At 38.0% G+C, this 14,390-nt stretch overlaps 1 protein-coding gene and 1 long non-coding RNA gene across 5 annotated transcripts in view; one reads left to right on the top strand and one right to left on the bottom strand.

Annotated features, from left to right (window-relative positions):
* Positions 1 to 14,390, bottom strand: part of LOC127631776 (E3 ubiquitin-protein ligase RNF43) — a 138,777-nt gene that overhangs the window by 111,515 nt on the left and 12,872 nt on the right. The window lies entirely within an intron of this gene.
* Positions 4,016 to 6,540, top strand: LOC127632000 (uncharacterized). Its single transcript, XR_007969036.1, has 3 exons — positions 4,016 to 4,475; positions 5,766 to 6,109; positions 6,368 to 6,540. It is a non-coding gene; the product is annotated as an uncharacterized LOC127632000 (long non-coding RNA).

Below are 14,390 nucleotides of genomic sequence, written 5' to 3'. Positions count from 1 at the left end.
CGGGACACTGTGTGCGCTGCTGGCCGTCTGTACGGCGAGCATGTGACGTGAAAAGCATAAAGCATTTTCTGTCAGCCTCAATATCTGCGTATACAATATGGCTTTTGTTGACAGAGCGGCACAAGATCTGAGATGCTTTGATGTCGAGTAATAGAGTTTGGGAAATGATCACAGCGAGGACACACACACACACACACACACACACACACACACACACACACACACACACACACTATACACAGACAAAAGTTATTTAAAAGCTACACACACAAATTCAGATAAATGTCTGTTACACGGTTAAACCTAAAATGACACAAATTAAACTGAAATTAGGTTATGAACTGGGGGACTTTTCTGCCATGAACACATAAACACACACTCTTAAACTAAAGCAGTGAGACAGCATGACTCGAACACACACCACTATCTGTTTGACCTCTTTTATGGGTTCATATGAATGAATACACACTGCAATCTAACAGCCCTGCATTAACAATTACAGCTGAAACTTTCAAGATAGTGTTACTGGATCCTCACTGGATTTCAAGAAAAACTAGCCTCATACCATGTGACCCACCCTTGGTTTTCGACCACTGAAAATGTGTAAAATTGAACAATTTATGCCAGGAGCCACGTTGAGAACTCTGTATCTCTGGTATATAACATTATAGGGCCATAAAGATGGAGATACTAAAAAGAAAGTTTGTTTTGAACCAGATGCTAAAAGCATATCACGATATCTCTAATACTTCTGGAGTTATAGGCAGTCAAACTTTGGAAAAACAACACAAAAAAGTGCTTTCTCCCAATTTTTGGGCTCACACCATTGGGGTATAATGCAACAAGAGGTGCTGAAGTCCACTGATTTTAATAATAGATCTACCAATCTCTGTGGAAATATAAAATCATGATGCGGACAGCTTTATAAGGTTATTTTTTAGACCTGTAGTTTTGCTCCAAAATGAGGCAAAAATAGTCATTCCTCTACAAAATTATGGATTACTCCATTATTAATTAAATATGAATTAATTTTTTGGATATGATCACCATTTCTGTTTATCTTACTTCAGAAAATAAATGAACAAAAATCAAATATTTCAGCCGGGAGCAGTTTCTCAAATGGGTTGATATTACATGGAATAAACCTTGCAGGAGAGAACCACATTACAAACATTTGTCGGGCGATAATATATGTCTGGCTCACTTATATTAAATATGTCAAAAAAGGTTAACAGAAACTGATTATACTGTTGCCATGCATGTTACTTGTTCACAAAAAACAGGATTTCACCATTGCAACAAAAATAAAAAATGTAAAAACAAAAAAGCATTATATATTTTTTAGTATTTTTTTAGTTTGTAGTATTTAGAAACATTTTTGTATTTTAATATTTTTTTCCTTAATTTTGTCTTGATTTCAGTATAAAAAGTACACAAATGATTCATGTTTACACATGCTTGTTCATTTGACTTAATTATAATGAATTAAAGCGACTCAATTCTATAACATTTTGTCCATCCATTCATATCTGTAAAATGCAAGATTACTTAATGCATTTAACTTGGAACTACATAAACTTTTTCTGGTGTTAATGTAGCATTGATGAAACCGGCAGGGGATTTCCATTTCCCTGCATGCTTTGCACGGTACACGATATGTTAAATTAAGTGTTATTTGATGTGTTTTTGTGCAAGATGAACACTAGTGCTGGGTGAAATATCAAATATATTTTATCGTGACCGCTATAAAAAAATATCGTGATATCTGATTATATCGGCAACCCCCAGCAGAGGGTCATTGAATATTTTTGCGTTATTTATTTTACTTTAAAAATGTAATTAATTGAAACATGATAAACTAAAAAGATATTTCTAATTTAAAATTGCACTTTAAATTAAAAATAAAAAGCTTACAAAAATAACAAAATGATCAAAAAATCTTATATAAACCACCTCGCCGTCTCCAACCATCACACAAAAAGTATTTGTCTACAACAACAGGTGCAAAATTACTAATAGCCTAAAAAATAAGAAAAAAAGACAAGTGTAAAGACAATAATAATAATAACAATAAAAATAATATTTTATATAAACCATTACCTATATAGAAAGTTCAACACAACCCACATCATTTATATTTCCAAAATGGCTAAAACAGTTTGTTACTTCACTTAGTCTGTGTTTAAACTAATATAAAACACCAGTTTTTATATTAGGTGCAAGCCCAATACATTTCCTTGTGTTCCCAAAATAATGCAGCCAAATGAGAGTTCTTATCGCATTTCGGTAATACAGTTAATGCTGCCTAAAGACAATAAAACAGAACTCAAATTCAGCTTCAAGGTGAACGTGGTCTTTGACATTTGACATTTTACATTTATGCATTTGGCAGATGCTTTTATCCAAAGTGACTTACAGAGCCCTTATTACAGGGACAATCCCCCCGGAGCAACCTGGAGTTAAGTGCCTTACTCAAGGACACAATGGTGGTGACTGTGGGGTTCGAACCAGTGTCCTTCTGATTACCAGATTACCAGTTATGTGCTTAGACCACTACACCACCACCACTCCAGGTGGTCTTGAATTATTCTATGATATGATATACATTACTGAACCTGCAGTTGCGTTCACAATCGTGGAAATAAAGCGAGCTAAACTCACAGCACCTCCTGAGATGGTCTTAGATCATTTGCAGCATTCTCATACGCGACACTATTCTTGCGAACGGTTTTCAGACGACTGAAACAGAGAAGAGTGATAACTCTTTACATGTACGTGTTCCACGTGACGCCTCTGAACAAACAGTGAATCAGACACGGGCATTGATTGCTTTTCTTTTGTCTGTTTTTAACTATAATAAAATGCGTTTCTTCAAGCGCTTGTCTTTGTGTTTAATAGCATTTCTTGTCATGTGCTACTCCAAGACATCTACAAGTCGCCCATCACGGTCGCGAGTAGATGGGCGAACTTGCCCCCTTATGAAATACCAGCTTGCGAATAAGGAGACGGATTCAGATTGGTTGCATTTGGCGAATGTCGGGTGCAAATTTCACACCCTGGGTTACTGTTTTGGCTGTTAAACAATACTGATGATCATCGTCTGTCAGTGAGTGTTGAAATCGACATTGAGAGATTTGTAAGACATTGTTGATATCCGAAAACATTGTCCTATCGCCCAGCCCTAGTGAATACAAAGGGGATACTTGTTAGCTTTTAAAGTTTTGCTACGTTGAGACTTATAAGGTTTGGGGGGTTACCATTATGATGAAGAGTGGAGCGTAAGATAATGACGAGGACAGGTAGATGTTGCATATGAAATGTATGTTGCAATAAAATCATGTGCTAACCATAGCATAGTTACCAAACTACACTCCACAGTGCCTCCAACCAGCATGTATGTAGCATGCTAACATTCACATACACTAGTTAGTACATAAAGAAAAAAAGTAATGTATGAGTTACACTGACATAGCTAATTTTGGGTTTACCCAATTCAACTAGGCTCTTTCTACACAAAGTGTTTGTGTTGAGATTACATAGTAATTATAAGTTAAGAAAACAAATTGGCTATATCTGATGTGCAGTACTGGTGTTTGATGTGTGTTGTGGTGGTGAAGTAGCACATTGCCATTCATATTAGGATATTCAGCTAACAGATGTTTAACTTCACATCAGGACTGTGGGAATCAGTAACTGACCCCATGTGTTGTGGAAGGTATGATTACAGTTTACTGCATACAGTATCTGGTGCATAAGGACTTTTGCACAAATGTATCATGGTAACTAAGAAAAAGTGAATTAGCTGATTTTCTGCATTCATTTCTCATAAAATGTGATCTCACAAGTATAGACAAACACAATGTGCTTAAGCTAACACCACACACACACACACACACACACACACACACACACACACACACACACACACACACACACACACACACACACACACAACTATAATATTTAATGTCTTTATTGAACACATCCCATTAAACATTCAGTGTAGGTTGGAAAAAGTAAGTTAACCCCTATGCTAATGACGTAAGAGTTGGCAAACCTGGACTTCCAATTCATGAAATGAGATTAGAGGTGTGGGTTAGAGCTACTTTGACTTGTAAAAAGCACTCAAATATTTTCAGTTTGCCATTCATAAGAAGCGTCTGCTGACGTGGACCGAAAGAGATCTCAGAAGACCTACGATCAAGAACTGTTGCTTTGCATAAAGCTGGAAAGAGTTACTTAGATATTCATCTGTGCACAGTGAGACAAACTGTCTATAACTGAAGATGATTTAGTACTATAGGTACTCTCTCTAGAAGTGGCTGTTAGATATTCATCTGTCCACAGTTAGACAAACTGTCTATAAATGGAGATGATTTAGTACTATAGGTACTCTCTCTAGAAGTGGCTGTTAGATATTCATCTGTCCACAGTTAGACAAACTGTCTATAAATGGAGATGATTTAGTACTATAGGTACTCTCTCTAGAAGTGGCCGTTAGATATTCATCTGTCCACAGTGAGGCAAACTGTCTATAAGTGGAGATTATTTAGTACTATAGGTACTCTCACTAGAAGTGGCCATTAGATATTCATCTGTCCACAGTTAGACAAACTGTCTATAAGTGGAGATTATTTAGTACTATAGGTACTCTCACTAGAAGTGGCCGTTAGATATTCATCTGTCCACAGTTAGACAAACTGTCTATAAATGGAGATGATTTAGTACTATAGGTACTCTCTCTAGAAGTGGCCGTTAGATAATCATCTGTCCGCAGTTAGACAAACTGTCTATAAATGGAGATGATTTAGTGCTATAGGTACTCTCTCTAGAAGTGGCCGTTAGATATTCATCTGTGCACAGTTAGACAAACTGTCTATAAATGGAGATGATTTAGTACTATAGGTACTCTCTCTAGAAGTGGCCGTTAGATATTCATCTGTCCACAGTTAGACAAACTGTCTATAAGTGGAGATTATTTAGTACTATAGGTACTCTCACTAGAAGTGGCCGTTAGATATTCATCTGTCCACAGTTAGACAAACTGTCTATAAGTGGAGATGATTTAGTACTATAGGTACTCTCTCTAGAAGTGGCCGTTAGATATTCATCTGTCCACAGTTAGACAAACTGTCTATAAGTGGAGATTATTTAGTACTATAGGTACTCTCACTAGAAGTGGCCGTTAGATATTCATCTGTCCACAGTTAGACAAACTGTCTATAAGTGGTGATTATTTAGTACTATAGGTACTCTCACTAGAAGTGGCCGTTAGATATTCATCTGTCCACAGTTAGACAAACTGTCTATAAATGGAGATTATTTAGTACTATAGGTACTCTCTCTAGAAGTGGCCGTTAGATATTCATCTGTCCACAGTTAGACAAACTGTCTATAAGTGGAGATTATTTAGTACTATAGGTACTCTCACTAGAAGTGGCCGTTAGATATTCATCTGTCCACAGTTAGACAAACTGTCTATAAGTGGTGATTATTTAGTACTATAGGTACTCTCACTAGAAGTGGCCGTTAGATATTCATCTGTCCACAGTGAGACAAACTGTCTATAAATGGAGATGATTTAGTACTATAGGTACTCTCTCTAGAAGTGGCCGTTAGATATTCATCTGTCCACAGTGAGACAAACTGTCTATAAATGGAGATGATTTAGTACTACAGGTACTCTCTCTAGAAGTGGCCGTTAGATATTCATCTGTCCACAGTGAGACAAACTGTCTATAAATGGAGATGATTTAGTACTATAGGTACTCTCTCTAGAAGTGGCCGTTAGATATTCATCTGTCCACAGTTAGACAAACTGTCTATAAATGGAGGTGATTTAGTACTATAGGTACTCTCACTAGAAGTGGCCGTTAGATATTCATCTGTCCACAGTGAGACAAACTGTCTATAAATGGAGATGATTTAGTACTATAGGTACTCTCTCTAGAAGTGGCCGTTAGATATTCATCTGTCCACAGTGAGACAAACTGTCTATAAATGGAGATGATTTAGTACTACAGGTACTCTCTCTAGAAGTGGCCGTTAGATATTCATCTGTCCACAGTGAGACAAACTGTCTATAAATGGAGATGATTTAGTACTATAGGTACTCTCTCTAGAAGTGGCCGTTAGATATTCATCTGTCCACAGTTAGACAAACTGTCTATAAATGGAGGTGATTTAGTACTATAGGTACTCTCTCTAGAAGTGACCATTAGATATTCATCTGTCCACAGTTAGACAAACTGTCTATAAATGGAGATTATTTAGTACTATAGGTACTCTCACTAGAAGTGGCCGTTAGATATTCATCTGTGCACAGTTAGACAAACTGTCTATAAGTGGAGATTATTTAGTACTATAGGTACTCTCACTAGAAGTGGCCGTTAGATATTCATCTGTCCACAGTTAGACAAACTGTCTATAAATGGAGATTATTTAGTACTATAGGTACTCTCACTAGAAGTGGCCGTTAGATATTCATCTGTGCACAGTGAGACAAACTGTCTATAAATGGAGGTGATTTAGTACTATAGGTACTCTCTATAGAAGTGGCCGTTAGATATTCATCTGTCCACAGTTAGACAAATTGTCTATAAATGGAGGTGATTTAGTACTATAGGTACTCTCTCTAGAAGTGGCCGTCCAGTCAAGATGACTCAAAGGACACACCGCAGAATGCTCAATGAGGTAAACAAGAGCCCTACAGTGACAGATAAAGACTTGAAGGAATCATTGGAACTGTTTAACATCTCTGTTCATGAGTCTACTATACAGAAAACATTAAACAGGCGTCCATGGCAGGACATCATGAAGGAAGCCGCTGCTTTCTAACAGAAACATTATTGTGCACCTGAAGTTTGTCAAAGACCACCTTGACACTCCAAAACACTACTGGGAAAATGTTTTGTGGACTGATGAATGTAAGGTTGAATTGTTTGGGAAGAACATGCATTACTATGTATGGTGTACAAAGGGCACCACATACAAGTGGTGGTGGCGTAGTGGGCTAAAGCACATAACTGGTAATCAGAAGGTTGCTGGTTTGATCCCCACAGCCACCACAATTGTGTCTTTGAGTAAGGCACTTAACTCCAGGTTGCTCTGGGGGGATTTTCCCTGTAATAAGTGCACTGTAAGTCACTTTGGATAAAAATAAATGGATTTGCATAAATGTAAATGTACATACCAACATGAAAACATCATCCCAACGGTGAAGTACAGTGGAGGGAGCATCATGATTTGGGGCTGCTTTGCTACTTTGGGGTTTGGACCGCTTGCCATCATCGAGGGGAAAATGAATTCCCAAGTTTATCAAGATATGCTACAGGATAATATCAGGGTGGCAGTGTGCCAGCTGAAGCTCAGTAGAAGTTGGGTGATGCAGCAGGACAATGACCCCAAACATCGAAGTAAATCCACAACAGAACGGCTTCAAAAAAAGAAAATTCACCTTTTGGAGTGTCCCAGTCAGAGCCCAGACCTGAACCCAATAGAGATGCTGTGAATGACCTCAAGAGAGACACCAGACATCCTAACAATATGTCTGAGCTGAAGCAGTTCTGTAAGGAAGAATGATCCAAAATAACTTCTGAACGTTGTGCAGGTTTAATCTGCAGTTATGGCATGCTTAGTTGAAATTGTAATACTCTTAATACTTGCTTAAGGTATTGAAGTACTGTTCCGGATTGAATATATCCGAAATATATCCGAAATACAAAAGTATTTGTGGCATATTGTTGATTAACTACCACAAAAAGTAAAATCAGTGGTAAAGACGCTGACTACCACCCCTGGAGTTCGCTAGTTCGAATCCCAGGGCGTGCTGAGTGACTCCAGTCAGGTCTCCTTAGCAACCAAATTGGCCCGGTTGTTAGGGAGGGTAGAGTCACATGGGGTAATCTCCTCGTGGTCGCTATAATGTGGTTCTCGCTCTCGGTGGGGTGCGTCGTGAGTTGTGCGTGAATGACGTGTTGGATGGCGTGAAGTATCCGCGGTAACACGCTCAACAAGCCACGTGATAAGATCTTTCTAAAATTTCGAAATCTTTCTAGATCGCTAATTTAAATTTAAAACTCATTTGAAAATGTGCCTCCGGTGGGTAAGGGACGGTTTGAAAACGCCAGCCAGCAACAAGTGAACTCTAGAGGGAGTGTCCCATGTTTTACAACTTCAAAAGTGGCAACCCTAGATACAAATGCTGCCGATTGAACAGAACTTTCATTTAAAGGTGCATTCGGTAACTTCTGTAACTTCGCTTCAGAAGACATTCATTGATCGACTGGAGTCATGTGGATTACTTTTATGCTGCTTAAATGTGACTTTTGGACCGTCAAATTGCCGGCACCCATTTACTTCCATTATAAGGACCTGACAGAGCTCAATCTTCTTCTAAAAATCTTCATTTGTGTTCTGAAGACTCTTGGATGGCATCAGGGTAAGTGAATAATGAGAGAATTTACATTTTTGGGTGAACTATTCATTTAATGTATACTGTCCTGCTCTTTGTAATCCAATAACTGATTTCTGCACATTTAGGATACATTTGAGGCATCTAATTGCATTGTGTTCCAAACAAAAGCGTTCTAATGCAACAAAGAAATGGAGAATGAATTCACTCATAAACGGATTCATATAAAAAACGGTGTGTACCCTGATTAGGGTCCATAGAGTGTTAAACAGTGGATTACGGTGTTAACGAAGGGTTACCAAAGGCTTAATAGAGTTTTAATATGGATTTATTAGGCAGTCGATAGAGGATTAATTGGGCTTACTTAGGGACTTAATGAGGGTTAACTGAACAACAAAAGCACCTTTGAAAGACTTTTGAACCTTCGTTCAATATCAGCCCTATTCAGGGAGCATGTTCCTACACAGAAACATTATTTAAACAGGTTCATATGCCATGGTAAAGAAACAAAGACTCCAAGACGATGCCAGGGTCCCAGCTGCCGGATGAGAAAAGGCTTCCTGATTCAATTCAAGTCAACATGAATTCCACAATGTCACACAGGAAACAACGAGCTATTAGTGGGATTTAAAAGCATGAAATCCGATTGGTTCAAGCAGCAGGAAAATATACAGCGATGGTACCATAACCCGCATCATGTACGTCACATGCTGTAATGATTGCTGCCCTTATAAACAATTGCCTACAAACTGGTAACACTGTTAGCACATGCCTGGGGCCTTGTAGGGTCTAATTTTAGGGAGAACCATGTTGCACAAAACACAACAGTAAGAGTAGGTGGAATGTACTGTAGTTTGCGTTCATAAACCCCAATGAAAATGTGATATATTTGCCTTAAAAGTCCAGATTTGAGCGTATTAAGAATCAGAATCACAACTAAACCTTTTAGGGCCACACTTATAACCAGCTTCAGATTATCCAGAAGAAAATGTAATTTCTTTGGAGAAGAAATATACACAAATAAGTCAATTGTCGTCAATTAATGTGGATAGCATGGCTCAGATAGTTTGGTGATAAAATTGGTTGTTCGCTGTCCTTTTCTGCACATCGCGCCGCCGTTTTGTGGTCCGTTCTGCATAATGCAGGAGCTCATTTTAGCTTATCCCATTTGGCCCGTTCCACGGCCGACCCACCGGCCCGCTCTGTTCTCCCGATGGCCAGTCCGCCCCTGTGCCGGCCCACCAGGAAAATGCCCGGTATGCCAGATTACCAATCCAGCCCTGCCCACGACATGACTTGTTGCTTCCTGCCTGGCGCGTGAACAGCTTTACACTACTATAGATCGGTCCCGCACCTGAGCGCAACAGTCTTGTTCTGGAAATAAACCCACTCTCAAACTACTTATATATTTGCATACTTGCTATAAAATTAAAAATGTTCCTATACTGAGAAGAAACCACCTTAAATCGTTAGTTTAATGGGTCAATTATGTGACACGCATTTTTTGGTCGTCTAATAAATTATTCAAAAATGCATCACAAATGCAAATCACACAAAACACTTACGTGAATACATTTTATTTATCCTTAAAATTGCTTTAAATGAACAAATTCAATGCATAAGGTGTTAAGTTGGTCTAAGTAGAGTTTAATATGAGCACATATGTCATTTAGGCTTGTAATTCCATTGCAATTATGTGACAATTTCATTTATTGTTGCATTTTTCCTCTGTTCTCTTGCAATAGAAATGAAGTACATTAACTTTTAGTATGCATTCGTTATTTATAGTAGTTTGCAATGTTGTGATCCACCTCGGAGCTGGTCGGCTTGATTCATGGCTTACAACACACTTGCATCATGGCCGCAAGCTTTTGCACTGATCTATTTACACTTGAGCTGACCAAAAGCAGCAGAGAACTTCACAAAACTATCATGGGGCATCCAGCGCACACAGACCATCAGAACAACGGAAAGCGCTGGAAGACAAACATCAACAGGTCGTGAGCAGAGAGGAGGGACACGAGGGCCTGTTATCAGTCTCCAGGAGGGAAATACAGACAGGAAAGCCATCTGAATGAGGGGAGTGGAGGCCTATCGGAAGCGCAGAGTAAACAAGCTCCTTTTTAATCATCTGGACTCGTGTTTTTAAACGTTACACTCTTTGATGTCCTCCTTTAACGCATCCATCCCTTCCTCCCCATCATCTGTCTTAGAGAGAGCGCACAGAGAGCATCATGCTTTTAAGTGAACATTATTTAGAAGAAAAGTGGGGAGTCACACGAAAGATACCAGGCTGCCAAAATATTGAGGTTTTCTAATCCTAATGTGCACACAATGCTCTTTATAATCCAATAACTCACTTTTAGGTTGCTCAGCAAAGATGGTCTGATAGAGGGTAATGACAGAAAAGGTTATGCATTAGGTAAAAGTAGGGTTGGGTGATTAGACCAGAATCCTTTAGAGCTGTACGAGTAATTTTGTACCACAGTTACAACACAACTGGAATGTTAGCTGGAAGAAAGCAGTTTATATGCATGTATTTAATAACCATGTGCGAATATTAAGGATGCACCGACAGACATTTATGCATTTGGCAGACGCTTTTATCCAAAGTGACTTACAGTGCACTTATTACAGGGACAATCCCCCCGGAGCAACCTGGAGTTAAGTGCCTTACTCAAGGACACAATGGTGGTGACTGTGGGGATCGAACCAGCAACCTTCTGATTACCAGATTACCAGTTATGTGCTTAGACCACTACACCACCACCACTCCATTACAGACAATTATTGTCTTTGTGTTATATAAAAAATCCAAAACAAAACGAAATCTGGAAAATGTGGAGCACGTTGAAAATAGAGGTAGACGATAAATATCGGTTTTACCGATAAAATCGGTGCTCAAAAATAGTTTTCATAACATTTTGGAAAAATCGGTCATCGGCAAAAATTTGTCAGTAGTTAACAAAAGTTTTTTTTAGTCTATTTTATTCATTTTGGAGTCTTTATCTTTGCCGCCACAGTAAAGATCTTTGACATTCTATAAATCAACTTTAAAAACTATCGTACGATTAATCGTTATCGCCTTTCCACACCGCCTTACTTACCGGTGTCAGCAAAATCTACTATCGATCGACCTCTAGTCGAAAATGCATAATATGATTTTTCTAATGTTCTATCATAATATGTCAAACGTGAGTTTTATAGTTTAGAATAGAGGTCGACTTATTAATAAGATTAATTAATAAATTAATGTTTTTATTGCCAATATATTCGCCAGATGTAAATTTTTGTATATATCAATATTTCACCAAATGGGGTTTACTGATGAGGAATTTAAAAATAAAATTAATCGAAATTAGTTCCTATCGGCACCGATTCATCTGTACATCCGATATATCGGTCTACCACTAGTGTAGAAGTGCAAAAACAGAAGCACAGACATTTTTTAGAAATGCAAAATAACCTCTTTATTTACATGGCATATAAAGCAACTGTACATTTGTGTGAGTCAACGAGTTATTTGATAATACATTAGTAATGTTCTATCATAATAGCTATGCAAGTTCTATTGTTTAGAACGGCAAAAAAACGTTTTAGAAGAGCAAAAAAGCCTTTTTCCCCTTAAATTGTCATGTTATCATATTTAGTTTGTTTTATCTTGTATTTATCTTTTATAGTGTCTGTCATGTTAAAAAGAACAATCCGTTTCCAATGGAAACTATTTATTGTTAGAACAATCAAAAGAAGGCAAGATAAAATATCAGTATCAACCTTTAGTTTTTAAAAACACGGTAGATAACATGTTAGAATAATGTCAACATAACACGTTAACGGGAACATATTGGGGCATTTCAATAGTTGTTACAAGGAATTCGTAGAGGTTTAGCTCTTTTGTAGCACCCTATTATTTATGTTGTTTTGTTGCACATAGTCGTTTAGTGTGATGTCACCATTAGGGTGATCTGTGTCACCGTTGGTCAAGTTGCACCCTGTTAAATATCTCAGTTCTCCTTGTGCATGTGCAACTGAAGTACATTCATGAATGCATTTCTGTGGAAACGTTTATGTAATGATTGACCTAGAATCAGCCGTGTTATTGTGTTATTAAATAGTAAATCCGAGTTAAGTCTGCTTGCATCTAGTTACCTTAACTTAAGTAATCAAGTTCATTCTATATGAACTACACCAAGCTAAGTGAACTTATTTACCTTAAGTTTTTAAGACACCGCTACTCAATTCAATTGAGGGAACAAGTTTATTCAACCAATTGTAGAGTCGACTTATTAGGGGTTTTCAGTGTACCGTCATGCCGCCCAGCCCTAGAGGATCTGATCTTTTATCAGCAGTTAAATGTAGTTGCTTTGTTTAGAGAGCTGTATTTGTGAGCGATTACAAAGGTTAAGCTGACCTCTCCACCACAAAGCACAGAGCGAACGGATACTTACAAATCAAATGGAGCTTGGAAGGAAAGAACACTCAATGATTTAGCATCTTGTAATTGGGTGAAGTGCCCATCAGAGCGTCAACTTCAAAACATTGCGGCATTTGAAGCCTCTAAACCCTCAAACCCGCCGCTCTTGTTTGACAGCTGTCCAAGTTCAAAGTCGTTTGGAGAGCAGGGATTTGTCACCACTTCATCAGGGCATTGCACTGCTTTTGTCGCTGTGCCCATCAGAATTCTTGAGCATCCGACCACTCTGAAGCTGCTATGCATCGGTTTGTTTTGCCCTTCAAAGGTATCGTAACTGGATAAAATGTATTGCCGAAACTAATACCAACTGAGAAAGGCCAGAGTCAAAATCCTTGAGTCAAACATTTAGCAATAACACAAACTGTGGCTTTGATATCATGAAATGGCCTACTTAATTCACACTTAAAAATGTATGCTTGCCATTGCATTACAAAACAAAACAAGCGCCAAAAGCAGACTGATCTCATGAACATTACGGTGGCAACATTTCTGCAAATCAAAATGATGTACCTCATTACACGTTTCGCTACAGTTTCCTAAATGTCCCGCGGGGGCGCCAAAAAAAAAAAGTTTTTAAGGTGAATATTAGATGGATGTTTTAATGAAAAAAAAGATACCTAAACTTAGTGTGATGTTTGATGTGAATGAATCAGACACCCTTACCCTTAACCAACACCTAAACATAACTGATAGTGTGAAAAAAGCAAACGAGACGTAAAAAGCACATTTCTGAAGCAATCGCATCATTTCATGTTGAATCTATGATACATTCTTCTCACGTGTTTGGCTGGACTCCAATTGCGGTCCTATGAGTTCAAAGTCCAGTCCGGCAGGTGAGCTAACGTGGAAGCTAATTACACCGGAATAAGTGTGTAAATGTAGGTGTGTCTGTAAAACAAGTCCTTCTTCATTATAGTAAAAGTGTTCCGATATCATAACAGTGTGTGAGTAGTAGTGCGAAAATAAGTGTTTATAAAGTCATAATCAGCCATTTTAGTCATGAAATTTAATAAAATGCAGTTGTTGTAGCGCCTCTAGAGTTATTTTTGCCAGGAAACTGCAGCGAAATGTGAAATACAACACGTAAAAGTTTGCCATTTATTTTTTATATTAACAAGACTAGGTTCTAGACATTTATGAGACTAGGTTGAGACTTCTACGAGACTTTTATGACATTTTTATGAGACTACTATGATACTTCTATGAAACTTCTATGAGACTAGGTTGAGACATTTATGAGACTACTATGAGACTATGTTGAGTCTTCTACGAGGCATTTATGAGACTACTATGAGACTAGGTTGAGACTTTTATGAGACTACTATGAGACTAGGTTGAGACTTCTATAAGACTATGTTGAGACTTCTACGAGACTTTGAGACTACTATGAAACTAGGTTGAGACTTCTATGAGACTTTTATGAGACTAGGTTGAGACTTTTATGAGACTACTATGAAACTAGGTTGAGACTTCTATGAGACTTTTATGAGACTAGGTTGAGAC

The sequence above is a fragment of the Xyrauchen texanus genome, chromosome 3 (genome assembly GCF_025860055.1).
Source record: "Xyrauchen texanus isolate HMW12.3.18 chromosome 3, RBS_HiC_50CHRs, whole genome shotgun sequence".
NCBI lineage: Eukaryota > Metazoa > Chordata > Actinopteri > Cypriniformes > Catostomidae > Xyrauchen > Xyrauchen texanus.
The sequence above is the reverse complement of the archived record's forward strand: the minus strand, read 5'-3'. Positions and strand labels throughout refer to the sequence as shown.